Below are 19008 nucleotides of genomic sequence, written 5' to 3'. Positions count from 1 at the left end.
CACATACATTTAAACCACAGCATTCAAGATATTAAGTAGGGGCTGCATAAGCCATGTTAAGAATTTAGGACTTTAAGACAATGAGACACAGAGAAAGAACATGACCACAAGGTCAGGATTACTTTAAAAAGTCTGACTTTGTGGGGAGCTTAGGCAAATGTACCAAAGAAAGAATATCTGTGTATAGCAGGGAAAATTGTTATACCACAAATTATGTGATGTAAAAATACTTTGTTCTTTAGTTTAATTAATTTTTATAATTTTCACATAATTATCTACAATTTTACTCTTGAAACCCATCCCACTTAATTTCAGGGTAAAATATTCTTGCACTTAAAAGTATCTGTCTCAACTTATCAGTCTCTAAACTCTACTGAGTTTGTTTTTCAAGGTTTTTCTTCACCCTTCTTTTTGCAAAGAGTGTCTGGTTGTAGTGTAAGGTTTCTGCCATTTCACTTGAATGAGGAATAGATTGTTGACTGTGTTTGTGGATTTATGTGTTCTATGTGTCCTTGGTAGTTTTGACTGTAAGAAAATAGTGAGATTTGAAAGCTGAGGCTTTTGCACTGGACCATGGATGATCAATGCAGCTTGCCAGGTTCTTCATGGCATCATGCTAAAAACTGAGCATCTTGGCAGGGTGCTCTTGGCTGTGAAGTCTTTAAAAACTGAGCTCTTTTTTTATCATGGTCACAGACCTTGATTCGTCTTCTGATCCTCTCAGCACTTCTATGTGCAGTGCTTTCCCAGTTGTGATACACTGGACATTTAGAATATACTGCAATACTTATGCAACTTGGATAGATAGGTCCATTCAAAACATGCTGCATTACTGTTTTTCAACATGTTAAATGGCTGACTGGAGGCCTTGAAGACTCTGCTATGCTATACTTTAAAAAATATGCCATTATCTACAGTATTTTAGATTTCTCCAAATCACTTGTATAATTCTACCACATGTTCTCTTCAAGTAGTATCATTTATATGAACTCATGACTTCCTTAAGTGTCATTTAAGGAATTTAAAACATTATTTTCTCTTTCTAATAATCCTTGACTTTCATCCTTTTGTCTAGATATAAACTAAAAATATTACTGTTGGAAGATTTAAAATTCTGTATGTTGTAGTACATTGAATTTCAACTTTATCTGGAGACTTAGTTCTAGTTTCCCATTTTATCTATACCCTGTGTAGCTATTAAAACCCAAAGCTCTGGGTTATCAGGTGTATTAGTTTATTCTTGCATTGCTATAAAGAAATACCTGAGCCTCCATAATTTATAAAGAAAATAGGTTCAATTGGCTCATGGTTCTACAGGCATGGAGTAATCAGCTTCTGGGGGTGCTCAGGGAACTTGTAATCACGGTGGAAGGCAAAGGGGAGTGAGGTTTCTCACAAGGCTGGAGCAGGAGGAAGAGAGAGAGAGGGGGGAGGTGCTATACACTTTTAAAACACCCAGACCTCCTGATAACTCATTCACTTACTATCAGGAGAATAGCACGAAGGGGATGGTGCTAAATCATTCATGAAAACTCCTTCCCCATGATCCAATCACCTCCCACTAGGCCCCACCTCCAACAATGGGGATTATAATTCGAAATGAGATTTGGTGAGGATTATAATTCGAAATGAGATTTGGTGGGGACACAGTTACAAACCATATCACCAGGCATAGCACAAACCCTGAGGGTTTATCATTGGCTTACTACCTAGAGTCATGACTGATCATGCTTATTTTTTATGATGTGTGAATTTTAAATTTTCTGTTTTTAAGTTCAGTTAATGCACTTAAACTATATTAGCTATTTGATAATAGCCATTCTAACAGGAGTAAGGTATTATCTCATCTTGGTTTTGATTTGCTCTTCACTAATGGTTAGTGACATTGATATGGTTTGGCTCTTGTGGGAGGGACCCAGTGGGAGGTAATTGAATCATGGGGGCAAGTCTTTCCTGTGCTCACTCTTTTGTGATAGTGAATAAGTCTCACAAGATCTGACAGGTTTAAAAAGAGGAGTTCCCCTCTACAAGCTCTCTCTCTTTGCCTGCTGCCATCCATGTGAGACATGACTTGCTCCTCCTTGCCTTCCACCATGATTGTGAGGCTTCCCCAGCCACGTGGAACTGTAAGTCCAATTAAACCTCTTTCTTTAGTAAATTGCCCAGTCTCAAGTATGTCTTTATCAAAAGCATAAAAATGACTAATATGGATGTAGAGCATCTTTTCATGTACCATTTTGAAATTTGCATGTCTTCTTTTGAGAAATATGTATTCAGGTCACTTGCCCACTTTTAAATTCTAGTTATTTGTGTTTTTGCTATTGAGTTGTATGAGTTTCTTATATATTTTAGATATTAACCTCTTATCAGATAAATGATTTGCAAACATTCTCTTTTATTCTATAGGTTGCCTTTTCACTCTGCTTATTGTTTTTACTGCTGTGCAGAAGCTTTTTAGTTTGATGAAATCCAACTTGTCTATTTTTGTTTCTGTTGCCTGTGCTTTTGGTTTTGCAACTGAAAAAATTATTGCCAAGACCAATGCCAAGAAGGTTTCTCCTTATTTCATTTTATTTTTTGGTAATTTTACAGTTTCAGGTCCTAGTCTTTAATCTGTTTTTCATTTTGGGTTCATTTTTGTATATGGTGTGAGATAAGGGTCCATTTTTATTCTTCTGAATGTGAATACCCAGTTTACCTTAAACCATTTATTGAAGCAAAAAAGGACAAAAGGATAAAGAAAATGTTGCATATATACAATGAAATGTTATTCTGTTTCAAAAAAGGAAGGAAATTCTGCCATTTGTAACAACATAAATGTACCTTGAAGATATTATGCTATGTGAAATAAACCAGACGCAGACAAACAGAGCATACTCTTACTTACATGTGGAATCTAAAATAGTCAAACTTATAGAAACAAAGAGTAGAATGGTTAGATGATGGTTGCCAGGGGGCAGAGGAGAGTGAGAAGTTGGTCAAGGGAACAAAGTGTCAGTTATGTAAGATGAATGACTTCTGGAGATCTAACGTAGAGCATGGTGAGTATAGTAATAACAATACTGTACTATGTATTTGAAATTTGCTAAGAGGACATGTCTTAATATTCTCACCATACACACATACACACACACATGCACACACAAAGAAAATAGTAATAATGTGAGGTTATGATTATGTCAATTAGCATGATGGTGGTGATCATTTCACCATGCATACATGTATTAAAACACTAAGTCATATCTCTTAAATATGTACAATTTCCATTTATCATTTATATCTTGAGAAACCTGAAAAAAAATTAAAAATAAAATATCTCAGATATTATTTGAAAATGTTTTATTGTGAGAGGGTCTCTAGAATATTTATACAACAGGATTACTCTCAAATTTGGCCACACCTATTATCTTTTTTGCTATAGTTGTAATTCCCTATTAGTTTTTCTACTATTGCTTCCTTGGCATTACTAAACCATTTCACTCTTTCTGTTGTTTTGCTATATCTTTTTGGAGCCCTTTTCTCTTTTCTTTGAGATCTTCCTTTAGAGATAATATATTTTCTTTCAGTACTATAACATAATTGAGTAGTGGCATATTTTTTAATTTCTTTGTGGTTTATATTTTTGTTATGTTTCTTCTTATAATTTACATACTTGCCTCTCTTTCTTTCTCCCATCTGAATGTAGTACTAATATTGGTTTCCTGTAGGTTCATACTCATAACATAATAATCCAACAAATGATTGAATGTGTGAGGGGAGAGGCATGTGAAGCAGAGCTTGGTCAGCAGGGACTTGGGTTCTAGTCTGTGGCACAGCCCATTCTCACCCACACTCTGCTTTTGCATGTTTCTCCCCCAGGCTGGTAGGAATTAAGGTTCAACTAGCAGGGAAGCTTCATATACATGTATCAGGTAGACTATTAAGCCATCCTAAATCAATTGCAGAGCTTCTTTGTTGCCCACATTTTCCCTTTTATCCTGCAAAAAGACAGTCTTATTCTTTCACACTTGACATGTCTGGAAGTTTCCTGGTTCTAACTCATTCCTCTTGCACTCAGCAGCATGAGGCAGCATGCTTGTTTGAGTCTTCTGGACATGCAAACTACCTGGGGACAAGGGCTTTACTTAGTGTCTGCAGCATCCATTACAGACAACCTTATTTTACCTCACCTTATCTTTACTGTTATTAATAAACGCTATCTTTGGATTGTAGCATTCTTTGGGAACTCTATCAAGTTAAACTAAACGTTAGTTTTTCTTATTTTAATTCTTGTTGACTTTTTTTTTGTTTGAAAGAAGAAATTGCATTGCATTGTTAAAAAAAATTCATGATACATTAAAACAGTAAGGCAGGTTTTATTTATACTATTTCTTAAAACCGTAAGGCAGGGGACTATCATAATAGGTATAGGGACTACTGGAGTGGGACTTACAGTAAAGGGGTGAGATTAGGCTCAACTCTGAATACAACAAGGAATGGTAGGAATTTATAGGAATTGGTAGGAATATATATATAAATGTAAATTTATATATAATTTACATATAAATATGTATATATATAAATATATAAATACATATTTATATATAAATATATATTTATATATAAATACATATTTATATATAAATATATATTTATATATAAATACATATTTATATATAAATATATATTTATATATAAATATATAGTTATACATATATATAAATATGTATATATAAATATATACATATTTATATATAAATATAAATATGTATATATAAATATAAATATTTATATATACATATTTATATAAATATAAATATTTATATAAATATTTGTATATAAATATAAATATTTGTATAACTCTAAATATTTATATAAATATTTGTATATAAATATAAATATTTATATAAATATAAATATTTATATAAATATTTGTATATAAATCTAAATATAAATATTTATATATAAATCTTCATAAATATAGTTATATATATCAATATGAATAGTTATAAATATAAATATTTGTATATAAATATAAATAGTTATCCATAAATATAAATATTAATATTAATATTTTTATTTATATATAAACATTAATATATTAATATTATATATTAATATTAATATAAATATTAATATTTTATATATTAATATTTATATATAAATATTCACATATTTATGTATATTTATATATAAATATTTACATAATTATATATATAAATATTTACATATTTATATATATACATATTTACATATTTATATATATAAATATTTACATATTTATATATATAAATATTTACATATTTACATATATAAATATTTACATATTTATATATATTTATATATAAATATTTACATATTTATATATATTTATATATAAATATTTACATATTTATATATATTTATATATTTATCTATAAATATTTACATATTTATATATTTATCTATAAATATTTACATATTTATATGTTTATCTATAAATATTTACATACTTATATATTTATCTATAAATATTTACATACTTATATATTTATATATAAATATTTACATATTTATATATTTATATATAAATATTTACATATTTATATATTTATATATAAATATTTACATATTTATATATTTATATAAATATTTACATATTTATATAAATATTTACATATTTATATAAATATTTGCATATTTATATATTTATATATAAATAGATACAAATATATATTTATATATGAATATATACATATAAATATATAATATATATAATAAATATATATAAATATATATAATATATAATATATATAAAATATATAAATATATATAATATATTATATATAACATATAAATATATATAATATATTATGTGTATTATATATAATATATAAACATATTTATATATAAAACTATATATATTTATATATATATTTACATATAAAACTATATATATTTATATATCAATATATTTATTTATATATAGATATATATTTATATATTTATGTAATATAATATATAAATATATATCAGTAAAATATAAAGGTATATTTAAATATAAATATATAAATATATATATTTATATATGTTTATATTTATATATAATGTATATAAATATATAAATCTTTATATTTATATATAAATGTATATAAATATATAAATATTTATATTTATATATAAATATATAAAATATATATAAATATTTATATTTATATATAAATATATGAAATATATAAATATATACATATTTATATGTATATATAAATATATACATATTTATATGTATATATAAATATATACATATTTATATGTATATATAAATATATACATATTTATATGTATATATAAATATATACATATTTATATGTATATATAAATATATACATATACAAATATAAAATATTAAAAATATATATTTATATATAAAACTTAGCAGAATTCTTGCGAAACTAACTTAGCAGGTTTCTTCCAAAATTAGGTGATGCAAAGACATGCCAAAAATCTAAGGCCTAGTTGGCAAGAGGATTCAGAGGTACTTGACTACTGTTTGGTCAGAAAAATATTCTGCGTCTGTAGCAAAAATGGAAAAAAATACTTCTGAGATATTTAAACACAAATAGGACAGTGCAATTTGAGCACTAACCTAAACGTGTGTGTAAACAAAGTCCAAATCGACTTTCACTAGTTCCTCCTTTTGTCTCCTTCCTCTCTTCATTTATTCATTTATTTTCTTATAACAGACCCTAAAACTCCTCAAATATCCTTTATTGTATATAAGTGAAAACAAATAGGAAAAAGGGAGGAAAATAAGATCCTTTATGAGGTAAGTAATATAAAAGAAAGGTTTCATATTAATGTTAATTTTCAATATTAAAGATAGATCTGTCTCCTCCATTTCATTACCATGAAAATGGTACATTGTGAGAAAAGTAATAACTCATAATTGGTAGATTATTAAGGTGTACCTTAAAGACAGAATTATGTTTCTATTAAGACAGCTCTGTTTCTCTTGCCATACTTGTTACAATAATGTTTCTTTTTCTTTTCTTTGCTTTGCTTTTTGTTCTATCTTGAAACACTGGGAAATGACCATAATAGCTGTTTTCTTTAGGCAGTGAGCAGTGAGTGAATGTTGAACTCCCTGTGGACTAAGCATTTTGATGCAAATTTCCTCAGAAAAAGAAACAGTGCTGTTGATTGCTGCAGAGCCACTGTACCTCAGAGTATGGGGTGCTTCAGTGCTCTCTTATCCTGAGGCTGTGTATTAACTACACTATTGAACAGCAAGTGCTTATCATCCCTACCATTCAGACCACATAAATCTCCGGAAAGAGACAATGTCCCTCCAGGGAACTTAGCTAGCCCACAAAAATGTCACATACACAAAAATCAAACTATATTTAGCCTATAGAACTGGAAAAGCAAAGGTAATTGTAGCTATTAGAAAAATATTTATATTACTACCATATATCAAAGCAATTGATTTTTAGGGAAGCTTTGTTTTTCAGGCAAAAAGTAATATTTTCTTTAAATAAAAGTATTTCAACCATACAAATGGGAACATTCTACTATTCTGTATTTCTTTCACTTACTATTATTGTTTTATTGCATTACCAAATTATACTTGGATATCTACTAGGTATACAGAAAAAATAGGTAGGCTTAAAAATCTATGAGATTGGATTCTACTCTCTAGGATTTTGGCTCTTCCCAACTTTTATAATATTTCCTAATGGTGAATCCTGAGGAATCAGGGTAAAGGATTAAGGCTTGCAGCTTTCAGTTCACATTGTGGAGCAATGGAAACAAGGAGGGTTTTAGAGTCATACAGAATTATTTGTATTATTATAAAATTAATATATTACAGTGCATTCATTATAACTGGCATTTTATGAAGAAAGAATAATGTGTGCATACAGTAAAATAATCTAACAGCCCAAATTTATGAAATTAAAACTAACTTTCCCTTGTACACAGACCCCTACTCTTATTCACAAAGGCAAAGATTATTATATTTCCATATGGGTAATATTTTTTAAGTAGTCTACGTATATCCAAGTAGAATATACACAAGAATATATACATACACAACAGTTGATATATGTATAGAGTTGATCCTTCAACAACATGGTTTTGAACTGGGCAAGTCCACTTATATACAGATTTTCTTCACTTTTTGCCATTTCCTGAGGCAGTCAGACCAATCCTCTACTTTCTTCTTCTTAGCCTGGTCAATGTGAAAATCAAGAATGAAGATGTTTATGAAGATCAACTTCCACTTAATGAATAGTAAATGTATTTTTCTCTTCCTCATGATTATCTTAATAGCATTTTCATTTTCTCTAGCTTAATATATAGTAAAAATATTTTATGTAATACATACAACATATGAAATATTCATAATTGACTATGTTACCAGTAAAGCTTGCAATCTATAGTCAGTTATAAGTAGTTACCTTTTGGGAAAGTTAAGTTATAGGTAGATTTTCTACTGCATGAGGAATTGTTTCAGTCAACTGTATATATACATATATACATATGTGTCAGTATATAAAAATATATGTAGGTAGTGAAGTTCAGGACATGGTACCTCAAAATATGACATCCTCATGTTTGAGAAAACAGTAGAAGCAGTAAGGTCATCCTCGACTTGACCATGCCTTTATCCCCTGAAGCAGGTCATAAAACCTAGGAAAGATTTTCTGACCTTTTCCTGAAGCAGTTTATAAGACTTTAATGTAAGAGGTTCCCTCTACCCCCCAAAGAAAAGAACATATTTATTTCTGAAGACACTGGGTCATAGAGAAGAATCTGAACTAACAGATCTATATTTCCTCCATTTTATTACCATTAAATTATAGTTTTTTATCAAGCCATACTTCCCCATGACTATCCACTTTTCATCACAACTATCACAAAAACACACAGATTTACCCACTACTTCGGGTCTTTATATACTTATGAGGCTCCTCCTTTACCTTTCGCCATGATTGTGAGGCCTCCCCAGCCATGTGGAACTGTGAGTCCATTAAACCTCCTTTCCTTTATGAATTATTCAGTCTTGGGTATGTCTTTATTAGCAGTGTGAGAACAGACTAATATGGCCCCTCACAGAGATTTATGAGCATGTCTTGCAAACTCTGTCTATTAAACAACAAGCCTTCTAGGAACCTTCATGCCATTGCCCCACAGAAAGTTAATGTAGATAACAAGGTAGAAAAGGACTTACCTTAAAGTATGGATGTAGGTTTTATCTAATAGAGTGGGTTATAAATCAATAGGCAAAAATCCCAAAAGTATTTGAAGAAATTGCAACAGCTTGGACTTATCAAAGAGACTTGGAAATATCAGAGACAGTACAAAATAAAAAGTTGCTTTGGACTCCCAAAAGACTGTGAACAGGAAGTCAACAGAGAAAACTGCAAACACAGATTGTTTCTTAAGGAAATAGAAGGTGGCTCAGAGAAAAAAATCAACAATCCAGTGGGTGGAGAAAAGAGCTATAGAGAACAATTCAGAGGAAATAAACTCAAGTCTTAATCAAGTAACTGGCAATATGTGCCTGTCTTTATTTCATATTTTTAATATACTGATAATTGTTGTGTTCTTCAGATTTCCTTCTCTTTGAATATAGTGCTTATAACAGTTATCCTATCCCTGAGGCCTATCCTGGCACTGTATACGTGTGGTGGGGTAAATAATTTATCTCTTTGAATTCTCTGTTATTCAGGTCAAGATAAATGGTATCTGAAAAGCTGTATCTGGGTAAAAGTTCCACAAAAGCTTGATCCCCATCTGTACTTGATTAAATGACAGATTGTAGACTTCAGTCTGATGTTGTAATGGGATAGACCTCATGGGAAAGGAGAATATATTCTACACATGGGAGGGACCTAAATTTTTGTGGTCAGGAGATAAACTGTGACATACTCTTTTCTGAAAATGGCTGCCAAAACATCTCCCATCCAACATGATCTGAATACAGGGTAAATGTGATACTTATTCATTTAAAATCTTGGTGCCATGTTCCTTTTCCTTGGATTTGGATGGGCTGTTATACTGTGATGAAAGTGGCACTTGGTGACTTCAGAGGCCAAACCATGAAACGTGATTTGTTTCTGCCTGGTTCTTTTGGGACACTTTAGGAACATGACCACCGTGTCCCAGGAAAGCACAGCAGCTCAAGGAGAGGCCCAGGTGGAGAAGGACTGAGGTTAGTGGCCCCGTCTGAACCTTCCCTGCCATGCAGCATAAGTATCATCAGCTATACGTATTTCAACTTGAAAGTGGATCCTCCAGCCCCTTTTTGAGTCACCCCCCAGTGGACCCTGTATGGGAGCACAGAAGAGTGGTCCCTGTCAAACCTTCCCAAATTTCAGAGTTGTGATAAAAAGAAATGATTTTGCTATTTCAAATTACTATGTTTTGGGAACATTTTGTCATGTGGCTGGGCTATCAGGATTTTCTGAGATCTGAAAATTATTTGAAGATTTTCATGCGCGTCCGTGTGAAGAGACCACCAAACAGGCTTTCTGTGAGCAATAAAGCTGTTTATTTCACCTGGGTGCAGGCGGGCTGAGTCCGAAAAAAGAGTCAGTGAAAGGAGATAGGGGTGAGGCCATTTTATAGGATTTGGGTAGGTAAAGGAAAAAGGGGGGTTGTTCTCTGGTGGGCAGGAGTGGGGGTCACAAGGTGCTCAGTAGGGGAGCTTTTGAGCCAGGATGAGCCAGGAAAAGGAATTTCACAGACAATGTCATCAGTTAAGGCAGGAACAGGCCATTTTCACTTCTTTTGTGGTGGAATGTCATCAGTTAAGGCAGGAACTGGCCATCTGGATGTGTACGTGCAGGTCACAGGGGATATGATGGCTTAGCTTGGGCTCAGAGGCCTGACATTCCTGTCTTCTTATATTAATAAGAAAAATAAAATGAAATAGTGGTAAAGTGTTGGGACGGCGAAAATTTTGGGGGGTGGTATGGAGAGATAATAGGCGATGTTTCTCAGGGCTGCTTCGAGCGGTATTAGGGGCAGCGTGGGAACCTAAAGTGGGAGAGATTAAGCTGAAGGAAGATTTCGTGGTAAGGGTGATATTGTGGGGTTGTTAGAAGAAACAATTGTCATTTAGAATTATTGGTGATGGCCTGGATACAGTTTTGTATGAATGGAAAAACTAAATGGAATAAGAGAAGGAGAAAAACAGGTATTAAAGGACTAAGAATTGGGAGGACCTAGGACATCTAATTAGAGAGTGCCTAAGGAGGTTCAGCATAGCCTTGCCAGCAAAGATTATTTATTTACTATAAGAGTTAAGAGTGGCAGTTTGGAGATAGCCCCAGGGGATATCATCTGTGATGGCTTGGAGAAACAGTGTAAACTGGCAGTGTAAACAAGAGCAGGGCATATATGAATAGTTGAGAACAGTGAATAGGAGTATGACTAGAGAGAAGATAGTAGGGATGACAAGTTTTTCGGGGCACAGTCCGAGTTGGTCTGGTGTCTGGAATGAGACTGGGGCCTAATAAAAAGGAGCGTCTATACAGGAGCTCAAATGGGCTGTACCCTGTAGCATCCTGAGGACAGGTCTGAGTTCTGAGAAGGGAAAGTGGTAAAAGTATTGTCCAGTCCTTTTCAAGTTGGTGGCTGAGCTTGGTGAGGTGTGTTTTTAAAAGACCTTTAGTCTGTTCTACTTTTCCTGAAGACGGAGGACCGTAAGGGATATAAAGGTTTCACTGAATACTAAGAGCCTGAAAAACTGCTTGGCTGATTTGACTAATAAAGGCTGGTCTGTTATCAGACTGTATAGTGGTGGGAAGGCTAAACTGAGGAATTATGTCTGACAGAAGGGAAGAAATGACTGCGGTGGCCTACTCAGACCCTGTAGGAAAGGACTCTACTTATCCAGTGAAAGTGTCTACCTAGACTAAGAGGTATTTTAGTTATCTGACTCAGGGCATGTTGAGTAAAGCTAATTTGCCAGTCCTGGGAGGGGGCAAATCCTCCAGCTTGATGTGTAGGGAAGGAAGGGGGCCTGAATAATCCTTGAGGAGTAGTAGAATAGCAGATGGAACACTGAGAAGTTATTTCCTTGAGGATAGATTTCTACGATGGAAAGAAAATTAGAGGTTCTAAGAGGTGGCCTAGTGGCTTGTACTATAGCATAGCCTGCCTTTGCTGGTGTGTGATGATTAGGCCTGGTGGAACTGCCATCAATAAATCAAGCGTGAGCAGTGTGAGGAACAGGAAAGAAGGAAATATGGGGAAATTGGGTGAATGTCAGGTGGATCAGAGAGATACAGTCATGGGGGTCAGGTGTGGTATCAGGAATAATGTGGGAAGCCGGATTGAAGTCCGGGCCAGGAACAGTGGTAATTGTGGGACTTAACAAAGAGTGAGTACAGCTGAAGGAGACAGGGAGCAGAAAGTATATGTGTCAGGTGTGAGGAAGAAAATAGATTTTGGAAGTTATGAGAAATGTAGAGACTGAGTTGAGCATAGTTTGTGATTTTTAAGGCCTCTAAAAGTATTAAAGCAGTGGCAGCCGCTGCATGCAGACATGAAGGCTAGGCTAAAACAGTAAGGTCAAGTTGTTTGGACAGAAAGGCTACAGGGTGTGGTCCTGGCTCTTGTGTAAGAATTCTGACCACACTAACCATGCCTAGGAAGGAAAGGAGTTGTTGTTTTGTAAGGGATTGAGGTTTGGGAGATTAATCGGACACGATCAGCAGGGAGAGCACATGTGTTTTTATGAGAATTATGCCAAGATAGGTAACAGATGAGGATGAAATTTTGGGCTTGACTGAAGTAATGGGGGCTGTCTGTGAAGCCTTGTGACAGTACAGCCCGGGTAATTTGCTGAGCCTAATGGGTGTCAGGGTCAGTCTAAGTGAAAAGGAAGAGAGGCTGGGATGAAGGGTGCAAAGGAATAGTCAAGAAAGCATGTTTGAGATCCAGAACAGAATAATGGGTTGTAGAGGGAGGTACTGAGGATAGGAGAGTATATGGGTTTGGCACCATGGGGTGGATAGGCAAAAGAATTTGGTTGATAAGGTGCAGATTCTGAACTAACCTGTAAGCCTTGGCTGGTTTTAGGACAGGTGAAAGGGGGAATTGTAAGGGGAGTTTATAGGCTTTAAAAGGCCATGCTGTAGCAGGCGAGTGATAACAGGCTTTAATCTTTTTAAAGCATGCTGTGGGATGGGATATTGGCATTGAGGGGGGTAAGGGTGATTAGGTTTTAATGAGATTGTAAGGGGTGCATGATCGGTTGCCAAGGAGGGAATAGAGGTATCTTATACTTGTGGGTTAAGGTGGGGGGATACGAGAGGAGGATGCGAAGGAGGCTTTGAACTAGGGAAAAGGCAGCAATGAGGTGTGGCTGTAGCCCAGGAACAGTCAGGGAAGCAGATAATTTAGTTAAAATGTCTTGGCCTAATAAGGGAACTGGGCAGGTGGGGATAACTAAAAAGGAGTGCTTAAAAAGCATTGTCTAAGTTGGCACCAGAGTTGGGGAGTTTTAAGAGGTTTAGAAGCCTGACCATCAATACCCACAACAGTTATGGAAGCAAGGGAAACAGGCCTTTGAAAAGAAGGTAAAGTGGGGTGGGTAGCCTCTGTATTGATTAAGAAGGGGACGGACTTACTTTCCACTGTGAGACTTACCTAGAGTATCTGTAATGGCCCTGTAGGCTTCCAAGGCAATCGGGCAGTGTCGGTCTTCAGCTGCTAAGCCAAGAAGATCTGGGTAGGAGTCAGGCAGAGAGCCTTGGGCCAGAGTTCCAGGGGCTCTGGGAGTGGCTGCCAGGTGAGTTGAACAGTCTGATTTTCAGTGGGGTCCCACACAGATGGGATAAGTCTTAGGAGGAATCCTGGGCTGTGGGCATTCCTTGGCCTAGTGGCCAGATTTCTAACACTTGTAGCAAGCTCCTGGAGGAGGAAGTTCTGGAGGAACTCCTGGAAGCTGCGGTTCAGGCACTTGGAGTTCTTGTGTGCTGGAGATGTGGCTGGGGTTTGTCTCACAGTGGAAGCAAGGAATTGCAACTCAGAAATACGTCGCTACTTGGCTGCCTCTACTCTATTATTGTACACCTTGAAGGTGAGGTTAATTAAGTGCTGTTGTGGGGTTTGAGGGCCGGAATTTAATTTTTGGAGTTTTGTTTAATGTCAGGAGTGGATTGGGTAATAAAACATATATTGAGAATAAGATGGCCTTTTGACCTTGAGAATAAGATGGTCTTTTGACCTTTTAGGGTCTAGGGCTGTAAAGCGTTTCAGGGTTGCTGCCGAATGAGCCATGAACTGGGCTGGGTTTTTCATATTTGTTGAAAGAGCCTAAACGCTAACTGATTTGCGAGAGGTTGGATAAAGAAAAAGGAGCATTAACCTTGACTATGCCTTTAGCTTCAGCCACCTTTTTAAGAGGAAATTGCTGGGCAGGTGGGGGAGGGCTATTCACAGAACGAAACCATAAGCCAGACCGGGTGTGAGGAGGGGAGGTGATAAAAAGATTATAGGGTTGAGGTGCAGAGGCTGAGGAAGAATTGGGACTCAGCTTGGCCTGGCGAGGAGCAGCCTGGGGAGGAGGGGGGAGGTCAGATGGGTCTGTAGAAAAGGAAGATTAGAAAGACTCAGCAATGCTTTGGGTTGGGACTGAGGGTACAGGCGGGAGGGAAAGAAGGAAGATTTGGGACGAGTTGCATTGGGCACAGAGACTAGGGAGGGACTGATGTGTAAAAGAATGCCTGGACGTCAGGCACCTCAGACCGTTTGCCTATTTTATGACAAGAATTATTTAGATCTTGCAGGATGGAGAAATTGAAAGGGCCGTTTTCTGGCTATTTGGAACCACTGTCGAGTTTGTATTGGGGTCAAGTGGCATTTCAGAATAAAATAAGGCATTTCGGTTTTAGGTCAGGTGTGAGTTAAAGAGGTTTTAAGTTCTTGAGAGCACAGGCTGAGGGAGAAGGAGGAATGGAGGGAGGAGGCAAGTTTAAAGAAAAGGGAGAGTAGAGACATGGAGGGAAGTGGTTCAGGGGTTCTTACCCTCCAGAAAAGCAGGAAAGGGGTTGGGGCGCAGAGATACGAGGTTGGGGCATGGAAATAAGGGATTGGGGCACAGAGATATGAGGTTGGGGTACTTGTCCCTCCACCAGAAAAGCAGGACTTGCCGCTGAGGGTGAAGGAGAAGGGGTTGAGGTGTTCTTGCCCTTCCCCTAGAAAAGCAGAGAAGGGGTAGAGACATGGAGAGAAGGGGTTGGGGTACTTGCCCCTGCCCCAGAAAAGCGGGACTTGCCACTAAGGGTGAAGGATCAAGGCAGGCGTCCTTGCATGGTCTGACACCTCTGAAACATGGGTTAATAATCAGACAGGTGTCCCTGCAGTGATTAAACACCAAGGGAAGGCTGCCTTCCCAGTCTGTGACCAGCGCCAGAGTTTTGGGTCCATGGATAAAACGTGTCTCCTTTGTCTCTACCAGAAAATGAAAGGAATTGAAATTAAGAGAAGGGAGAGATTGAAGTGTGGCGCCAAGATTGAAAGGAGAAAGAGGTTGAGGGATAGTGAGGGAGGTTGGAGAAGAGAGTAAAAAGAGGCCGCTTACTGGATTTGAAATTGGTGAGATGTTTCTTGGGCTGGTCAGTCTGAGGACCTGAGGTTGTAAGTGCACCTTTCTCACGGAGCAAAGAGCAGGAGGACAGGGGATTGATCTCCCAAGGGAGGTCCCCCGATCCGAGTCACGGCACCAAATTTCATGTGCGTCTGTGTGAACAGACCACCAAACAGGCTTTGTGAGAGCAATAAAGCTGTTTATTTCACCTGGGTGCAGGCGGGCTGAGTCCGAAAAGAAAGTCAGCGAAGGGAGATAGGGGTGGGGCCGTTTTATAGGATTTGGGTAGGTAAAGGAAAAAGGGGGGGTGTTCTCTGGTGGGCAGGAGTGGGGGTCACAAGGTGCTCAGTAGGGGAGCTTTTTGAGCCAGGATGAGCCAGGAAAAGGAATTTCACAAGACAATGTCATCAGTTAAGGCAGGAACAGGCCATCTGGATGTGTACGTGCCAGTCACAGGGGATATGATGGCTTAGCTTGGGCTCAGAGGCCTGACAAAGATTCATTAACAATGGGAAAAAATAGAGAAAATAGGCTCTAGGTAAAATTATTATGTATGTGAGGTGTTTATTTTGTTCTACCTTTTGGTAAAACAAATCCTCTTCTTAGGGTTTGTCCGTGATGATTTCTAAGTTAAATTATCTTCACTTCTTCAGAGACCATGGATATAATGTTTGTTTACTTTAGATGTGGTGCCTCCAATGCAGTCTTGAATGATAGTAAAAACCTGAATCTCATTTTACAAATTTTAAATATCCTAATATTGCCAGTGTATGTTGTGGGGAAAAGAGAGATCAGACTGTTACTGTGTCTATGTAGAAAGAAGTAGACATAAGAGACTCCATTTTGTTCTGTACTAAGAAAAATTCTTCTGCCTTGAGATGCTGTTTATCTGTTACCCTACCCCCAACCCTGTGCTCTCAGAAACATGTGCTGTGTGGACTCAAGGTTTAATGGATTTAGGGCTATGCAGGATGTGCTTTGTTAAACAAATGCTTGAAGGCAGCATGCTTGTTAAAAGTCATCACCACTCCCTAATCTCAAGTACCCAGGGACACAAAACACTGTGGAAGGCCACAGGGACCTCTGCCTAGCAAAGCCAGGTATTGTCCAAGGTTTCTTCCCATGTGATAGTCTGAAATATGGCCTTTGGGAAGGGAAAGACCTGACCGTCCCCCAGCCCGACACCTGTAAAGGGTCTGTGCTGAGGAGGATTAGTAAAAGAGGAAGGCCTCTTTGCAGTTGAGGTAAGAGGAAGGCATCTGTCTCCTGCTTGTCCCTGGGCAATGGAATGTCTCAGTGTAAAGCCCGATTGTATATTCCATCTACTGAGATAGGAGAAAACTGCCTTAGGGCTGGAGGTGAGACATGCTGGCGGCAATACTGCTCTTTAATGCATTGAGATGTTTATGTATGTGCACATCAAAGCACAGCACTTTTTTCTTAACCTTGTTTATGATACAGAGACATTTGTTCACATGTTTTCCTGCTGACCCTCTCCCCATGATTACCCTGTTGTCCTGCCACATCCCCCTCTCAGAGATGGTAGAGATAATGACCAATAAATACAGAGGGAACTCAAGAGACTGGTGCTGGCACAGGTCCTCTGTATGCTGAGCGCAGGTTCCCTGGCCCCACTTTTCTTTCTCTATACTTTGTCTCTGTGTCTCTTTCTTTTCTCAGTCTCTCATCCCACCTGATGAGAAACACCCACAGGTGTGGAGGGGCAGGCCAGCCCTTCAGTATGTCTCTTGAGAAAAAAAAACCCTTCCTGCAAAGAGTGTTTCAACTATGAACTCTTTGGTATAAAACAGCTTAGCCATAATGAACTGGACAATTACCTAGCTGGTATCTGGAATAAAGATAATATTATCCATCAGTTATCACCTACTGCCTGACAGGTACTGCATGCCAAATGTGTTGAAGAGCATTTCAATAAAATGACATGAAATGAAAGCATAAGCCAGTCCACGACTTAGAGTATTCCTGAATCTAGGAGCTATGTTCTGTTGTCCCAAGGTTTATTTTCTCTGAAAAAAGTAAGAATGCTAATTTTCGGTGGCATTTGGTATTGTGAGAATAACAAAACATAATAAACACTGGAACATATTTTCAAAATTACATTAATTCTGTAAGGAGACCACCTGATGTTATTGTGTGGCCCTATTTTCATTGAATATATTCAATTTCACTGAGTTGATTCAATTTCATTTCATTAGTGCCAGCTGCTAAACCTTTTCTAGTGTTAGTTTCTTTCCAAATGTAAAGAAAATTCTTGGCAAATCCACTGTTTCTTATTGAATTATGAAAGGTAGAAAATGAATCTTTATTGAAAATAATATGTAAGAATCTGTTTACAAAATTGGGTGTAATTTCAAATTGTAACTGGAAAATCAGATTTACTGTGTTGGGGAAATAGCATTACATGGCAAAGCCCTCACGTGGGGACACAGGAATATAAAACATCTTCAGGATATATATTTCTTTCATACCCACATGATTTACATGCAGGAAAGAACATACTAATAACGTTAATTAATGTTTCCTTGGAAAGGCTATTTCACTAATAAAGTCATTTAGTGGGACATTAGCTCCATTATGAAAAATATGCTTTTTGCTTAAAATGAAGTATTTCATATGTCTTTCTATATGTTTAAGAATTAGGAAATGCCCACCTATAGCTTTAGTCATAAAGAATTTGAGGTTTGGTTTTCTAATAATTTTCTAAAAGCTTTAATTTATTTTACATTGTCTTTACTTTTCCCCTTCACCTTTATTTTCATAATAGCTTGTTGACTTAGGTTGTTTATATTATCTTAATGTTTCCAAATGTTTTGTGACTTAATTTTTTAATCTGTGATTTTTAAAACATATCTGGCAAAATACCTCACATAAGATTCTTTTAAGCAAAAAAAAGTCATGAAGATTTTAATTTGTTTGACATAAATGAAATATGTTGCTAGTTTTTAAAAATTTTTGTATAAACTCATTATACAACTGTAAAACATCACATTTAGATTAACATGGTAAAAAGATAAATGTTTCTGATTTTCATTTTATTTTTCATATTGACATCTTTCAACTACATCTGACCTCTTGGCTAAGATATTAATATAATAGCTAGATATATAGAACATTAAAAATGGATATAAAGGTAAAGGTGGGAAGAAGGAGTATATGAGAATTATAATTGATTCTCTCTATATGAATCATGATACAATCTTTCATATTTTAATAGGACCATAGAGATTGCAAATTTAAGACTAACCCCAAAACATAGCTTTGTTCTGTATGGATCTGGACCACAGACTTTCTGCAGGACATTTTGTGATTTTGTTTTAAAATTAAAAACAAAAAGAGTGAATTAAGCATGTTTAAAAGTTTTTTAAAAAACGGTGAATTACTAGGTTTAATTTGTATAATAAATACTTTAAAATTTAAGTTTTTGG

Source organism: Pan paniscus, chromosome 2, assembly GCF_029289425.2.
Source record: "Pan paniscus chromosome 2, NHGRI_mPanPan1-v2.0_pri, whole genome shotgun sequence".
NCBI lineage: Eukaryota > Metazoa > Chordata > Mammalia > Primates > Hominidae > Pan > Pan paniscus.
The sequence above is the reverse complement of the archived record's forward strand: the minus strand, read 5'-3'. Positions refer to the sequence as shown.